Raw genomic sequence first — 6,884 nt, 5'->3', positions numbered from 1 at the left:
GAGTGGAGTGCGTCCTTGGACCTGAGATCCCTGCCTTGGACCACCTTGGCTGAGAGACACCCTGTCAAAGAGACAGTGGCAGTGGAACCAAGAGGTATGAGACAGAGTGGCAGTCTTACCTGGCCCACAGAGTCAGAGTCTAGGCTGAGAGGCCAGGGGCCAGAGAGGCTGTTTGAGGGCACAGCAGAAGGAAGATTGTCATGATCAAAGAACTGTATCCTGAGCGCGGTCCTAAACCTGAATTGTGGTCTGTTACTTCCTTAACAGGAAGCTCTGGTGTGTAGTGACTAAGTCATTTAACTACTAACCAGAAGGCTAGTGGTTCAAACTCACCAGCCACTCCTCAGAAGGAAGACTGGGCAATCTACTTCTGGAGAGATACCACCTTGGAAACCCAAGGAGTAGGATTCAACTTGACAGTAGTGAGTTCCCTAATAACCCCCATCATTGTATTTTCTGTGAGTTCTCTGTGGCCATTGCAATGAATTATCAAACCCAGCAGAGAAGTGGTGAGTTCCATGGGAGGGATGGTTGGTGTCAGAATTGGTTCAAGGCTGGAGGGTGGCAGCATGTCTGACCTCATGGGAATAAGCCTTGGGCTGCTGATGGTGATTCTGTCTTCCTCTTGTGAATTTAGAGGAGGTCAGAAGATGCTACCTCCCTGCCCTTTTTGCAGGTGTATTTTTCAGCCATGCCTCTCTTCTCCCCAGTTCTCACCCCCCAAAACAAACCCACCAAAACCAAAAAACAAAACAAAACAGTATTTTGAATTTATATATATTTAACCTTATCAATCTTTTCTCTTAATGCTTTTGGATTTTGAGTCATGTTGTTGTTGTTCTTAGGTACGGTTGAGTCATCTCTGACTCATAGTGACCTCACACACAGCAGAACAAAACACCACCTGGTCCTGCACCAGCTCCATGATCCTTGCTATAATTGAGCCCATTGCTGCAGCCACTATGTCAATCCATCTTGTTGAGGGCCTTCCCCTCTTTCACCGACCCTCCACCTTACCAAGCATGACATCCTTCTCCAGGGAATGGTCCCTTCTGATAACATGACCAAAGTAGGTGAGATGCAATCTGGCCATTCTCGCTTCTAAGGAGCATTCCAGCTGCACTTCCTGCAGGACAGATTTGTTAGTTCTTTTAGCAGTCCACGGTACTTTCAGCATTCTTTGCCAGAATCACAACTCAAAAGCATCAATTCTTCTTCAGTCTTCCTTATTCATTGTCCAGCTCTCATGTGCATATGAGATGATTGAAAATATCATGGCTTGTGTCAGGTGCACCTTACGCCTCAAGGAGACATCTTTGCTCTTCAGCACTTGAAAGCAGTCCTTTGCATCCGACTTGCCCAGTGCTATACTTTGTCTGATGTCCTGGCTGCTGCTTCCATTGGCATCAATTATAGAACTAAGCAATGTAAAGTGTTTGACAATTTGAATCTTTTCTCCATTTATTGTCATGCTACTTATAGGCCCAGTTGTGAGGATTTTTTTTTCTTTATATTGAGATGTAATTCATATTACTGGATGCATTCTTCAGTCTTTATCAGTAAGTGCTTCAAGTCATCCTCATTTTCAGTAAGCAAAGTTGTGTTGTCAGCATATCTCAGGTTGTTAATGAGTCTTACTCCAATCCTGATACCACATTCTTATTCTTATAGTCCAACTTCTCAGCTTATTTGCTCAGCATATAGGTTGAATAAGTATGGTGAAAGGATACAAACTTGACACACTATATTCTTGATTTTAAAGCATGTAGTGTCCCCTTGAATGACAGCCTCCTGGTCTATGTACAGGTTCCTCATGAGTACGATTAAGTGTTCTGAAATTCCTACTCTTCTCAATGTTACCCACAATTTGTTATGTTCCACACAATCAAATGCTTTTGCATAGTCAACAAAACACAAGTAAACATCTTTCTTGTATTCTTTGCTTTCAGCCAAAATCTATCTGACATCAGCATGGATATCTCTTGTTCCACATCCTCTTCTGAATCCAGGTTGCATTTCTGGAAGTTCTCTGTCAATATATTGCTGTAACCATTTTTGAATTATCTTCAGTATGATTTTACTTGCATGTCATATTAATGATATTGTTTGGTAATTTCCACATTCTGTGGGATATTCTTTCTTTGGGATGGGTACAAATATGTATCTCTTCCAGTCAGTTGGCCAAGTAGCTGTCTTCCAAATCTTTTGGCATAGCCAACTGAGTGCCTCCAGCAGGGCATTCGTTTGTTGAAACATCTCAATGGGTATTCCGTTAATTCCTGGAGCCTTGTTCTTTGTCAATTCCTTCAGTGAAGCTTTGACTTCTTCCTTCAGAACCATTGGTTCTTGAACATATGCTACCACCTGAAATGGATGAAGATCGACCACTTCTTTTTGGTACAGTAACTCTGTGTATTCCTTCCATCTTCTTTTGATGCTTCCCACATCATCCAATATTTTGCCCATAGAATCTTTCAATATTGCAACTTAAGACTTAATTTTTCCCTCAGTTCTCTCAGCTTGAGAAATGCCAAGTGTGTTCTTCCTTTTGGTTTTCTAACTCCAGGTCTTTGCACATTTCATTATAGTAATTGGCTTTGTCTGCTCAAGCTGCTCTTTGAAATCTTCTGTTCATCTCTTTTATCTTGTCATTTCACCATTTGCTTTAGCTACTCTCCCCTCAAGGGCAAGTTTCAGAGTCTCTTCTGACATCCATTTGGTCTTTTCTTCCTTTTCTGTCTTTTTAATGACCTTTTGCTTTCTTCATGGGTGATATTCTTGATATCATAGCACAATTCTTCTGGTTTTTGGTCATTGGTGTTCAGTCCACCAAATCTATTCTTTAGATGGTCTCTAAATTTGGGAGGGATATATTCAAGGTCATATTTTGGCTCTTGTGGACTTGTTTTAATGGTCTTCAACTTAAAGTTGAACTTGTTGTATATGAGCAGTTGATGGACTGTTCCACAATCAGCTCCTGGCATTGTTTTGGCTGAAGGTATTGAGCTTTTCCATGGCCTCTTGCCACAGATGTAGTCTGTCTGATTCCTGTGTACTCCATATGAAGTCCATGTGTATAGCCATCATTTGTGTTGTTGAAAAAAAGGTATTTCCAGTGAATAAGTCATTGGTTTTGCAAAATTCTATCATGTGGTCTCCAGCGTTATTTCTGTCACCAAGGCCAAATTTTCCAACTACTGGTGATTCTTCTTTGTTTCCAACTTTTGCATTTCAGTCACCAGTGATAATTAACACATCTTGCTTGAATATTGGGTCAATTTCAGACTGCAGAAGTTGATAAAAATCTTCAATTTCTTCATCTTTGGCTTTGGTGGTTGGTGTGTAAATTTGAATAATAATAGTATTAACTGGTCTTCCTCGTAGGTGTATGGATATTATCCTATCACTGACAGCATTGTACTTCAGGACAGATCTTGAAACATCTTTTGCTATGATGAATGCCACACCATTCCTCTTCAAATTGTCATTCCTGGTATAGTAGATCATATGGTTGTCTAATTCAAAATGGCCAAAACTGGTCCATTTCAGCTCACTTATGCCTAGGATATTGATCTTTATGCATTCCATTTCATTTTTGACAACTTCCAATTTCCTTAGATTCATACTTTGTACATTCCATATTCTGATTGTTAATAGATATTTGTAGCTGTTTCTCCTCAATTTGAGTCATGCCACGCACGTCAGCAAATGTAGGTTCCAAAAGCTTTATTTTATCCATATCATTAAGGTTGGTTCTGCTTGATGAGGCAGCTCTTTCCCAATCGTGGTTTGAGTCCCTTCCGACCTAAGGGGCTTGTGTGTTCCTGCACTGTATTGGACAATATTTCCAGGCTATTCATAAAGTTGCCCAGTAATGTAACAGTGTTTCTCTGCTATTCATAAGTTTTTGTCTGGCCAATTCTTTGAGAAGTGGATGACCTTTTCCTTCTTCCTAGTCTGTCTCAATCTGTCAGCTGCATTGAAACCTGTGCACCATGTGCAACCCTGGTGGTGTTTGAAACACCAGTAGCACAACCTCAAGCCTCACAGCAATGTGCAAGCCACCACAGTAGACAAACTGACAGACAAGTTTGTCTCCCTTAACTGTTTGAAACCTGTCCACCATCTCCTTACCTGGATCCTATGGCTTTTGTTGTCCCTGGAGTTCCCCTCCCTTTCTTGCCTCTGGGGTGGGGCTTGTCTCCCACTGAGTCATAGTTAAAAAAATTTTTCCCTCACTCCTAGAAATTAGAGGAATTTATTCATATTGTTGTTGAGTATTAAATGATCTTTTTTTTTTTACATTTAAATCTTTGATCTGTATCTTTGAGAAGTTGATCCAATTTTATTTTTTCCCCTCTTATGTAACCCGCTTATCTCAATGGATCTCTTTATCCTGAAAATGGACATTTTCTAAAGATCAGAAAAGTTTTCTCTTTCCTCTCCTTTTTCTTCTCTTTTTATCTTTTTAAAATTATTTTTCCCTTTATTGTCTTTGGACCAAGAGATGTTGAACTTCCTTGCAGTTTTGCCTATATTCCATTGTTTCTCAATTTTATCTCATATTTTCTATTTATCTGATTTTCCACTTTATGTAATAGAAAATTTCCTTGGTTTTATATTCCTGATTACCAGTTTGATCTTTAGAGCTGTCTATTTTATTTTTCAAACTTTAGCATGATAGTTATTCTTTGTCTTTTTTTTTCTTTTCAATTTTTATTGTGATTTGGGTGAAAGTTTACAGAGCAAATTCATTTTCCATACAGCAGTTCATACACATTTTGTTTCATGATATTGACTGCAATTCTCCACAGTGTAACAGCTCTCTTCCCAGTTCCTTCCCATAGTTACCTCTTCCCTGTGTCCTTCCCTCCCATGCACTCATGCCCCCCATCCCCATGTGCAAACAGTGTCCTTCTGTTCTCCCATGATTGCTCCAAAGTGTTTATCTACATGATGTAAGTGTTCACCCCATATGCCTGTTTAATGTCTGGCTGGAGGCCACAGGAGTGAATTCACTTCCAGACTTGAAGGGTAACTAGGGGCCATAGTCTTGGGGGTCTCACCAGGCTTTATCAGACCAGTAAACCTAGTCTTTTTTTTTTTTTTTTTATGATTTTGAGTTTTGTCCGACATTGTTCTCCTACTCTATCCAGTTTCTTCTGCACCAATCCCCCTGTGAGTGGTTGACAGTGACAGCTGGGCATCATCTAGTTCTTCTGGTCTCATGGTCATATAGGCTGAGAATCACATGGTCCACCAGTCTCTTGGACGAATTTTTCCATGTGTCTTTGGTTTTCTTCATTCTTCTTTGTTCTGGGCAAGGAGAGACCTATCGTTGCATCAGATGGCTACTTGCAACCTTTTAAGACCCCTGTCACTATTCACCAAAGTAGGACGTAGAACAATGTTTTTGTGTAGTGTGTTATGACAGTGGAGTTTGATGTCCCCTGTGACCATGGTCTTGAGCCACAGGTCCAACTACTCACTCCCTTAGGGTAGCTGGCTGTGACCAAGAAGCCCCCACAGCCTTGCCCCTTGTCAGCTCTACTATACACCTGGACATTCTTACAGCACATAAAAATATGCTTGTAGAAACATTGTCTGCTAACTCTGTACATGGTCAAAGGCACCCTCTCCCCTGCCTAGACATACCTTTGTCTTTCTTGAGTTTTAAAACTCATTTTAAATTTTAAAACTCATATTTCTGATTTCCTGTCATTCTATGTTATTAGTCTCTGATTGCTTGTTTTTCATTGTAGTCTCTTCTTGTTTAATGAACTCAGTGTTTTCTTGACCTTTCTTTGATCATATTAATTACAATTAAAAAAAAACTTTACTTGGAATAATTATAGATTCTTGACAGGTTGCAAACAAATGTACAGGGAAGTCCCAGGCACCACCTCCTGAGCCTCCTCCGGTGTTAACATCTTACAGACTGTAGTCCAATATCAAAACTAAGAAATTAACACCAGTACAATCCATAGAGCTTACTCCCATTTCAGCAGTTGTATATGTTCTCACATGTGCATGTGTGTGTGTGTGCACATATGCAGCTCTATGGAATTTTATCAATGGTGTAGTGGTATAAGTGCTCAGCTGCTAACTGAAAGATCAGTGGTTCAAACCCACCAGCTGCTTCATGGGAGAAAGATGTGGTAGGCTGTTCCTGTAAAGATTTACAGCGTTGGAAATGCTATGGGGCAGTTTTACTCTGTCCTATAGGGTCACTATGAGTCAGAATTGAATTTGTGGAAGTGAACTTTAAAAAATTAATTTTTTATAGCTTTCTATAACCACCACCTTATTAAAATTTAAATAAATATTTTTTGGCCCCTGAATTATTTCTCAACTCTTTGAAAGTTAGAGTGATTTTTCAAAAGTTTTGAGGTTTTCTTTTGGAAGGAAAAAGAGATGCCAGCTTTATATATTCTGCTTACATGGAAGGGAGGAAAGAAGAAGAGGGATCCAATCTCTCCTGCTAATCTCAATGTAATTTTAAAATTAATGTTCTTGGTTAGTGCTTAACCTTAACCAAAGTTTAATCTTTGTTTCAACTTGGGCCTCTTCCAGGGTTTCCTAGGGAAGGATTTCTCTTATCTTTGGTGATTTCCCTGCTCTGTGTTTTCTATTATTAGTCTTATCCTATCTTTTCTTATGATATTTCTTGAAACTGATCTGATACTGGTTGCTTTTCTTGTTTTCTACCAAGATACGCATTTTAATGACATTGAAAAGAGGTGCATGTGTTCAGTCTGCTATTTTGAAATGGATACTTCATAAGGCCATCTAAATGCCATCAAAAACCAAATTCTGAATTCTTACATCAGACATCAGGTTAATTTCTACTTGTTTTATGCCAAAACCAAAACCAAACTCACTGC

The 6,884-nt window shown here is 39.6% G+C and overlaps 1 protein-coding gene across 1 annotated transcript in view; it reads right to left on the bottom strand.

The window, feature by feature from the left end:
* ZNF770 (zinc finger protein 770) overlaps window positions 1–6,884 on the bottom strand; it is a 78,485-nt gene that overhangs the window by 40,786 nt on the left and 30,815 nt on the right. The window lies entirely within an intron of this gene.

Source organism: Orycteropus afer, unplaced genomic scaffold (genome assembly GCF_000298275.1).
Source record: "Orycteropus afer afer isolate SDZICR_OR568_19922 unplaced genomic scaffold, OryAfe1.0 scaffold00068, whole genome shotgun sequence".
In the NCBI taxonomy this organism is placed as follows: domain Eukaryota; kingdom Metazoa; phylum Chordata; class Mammalia; order Tubulidentata; family Orycteropodidae; genus Orycteropus; species Orycteropus afer.
Note: the sequence above shows the minus strand (reverse complement) of the source record. Positions and strands in the feature narration are given on the sequence as shown.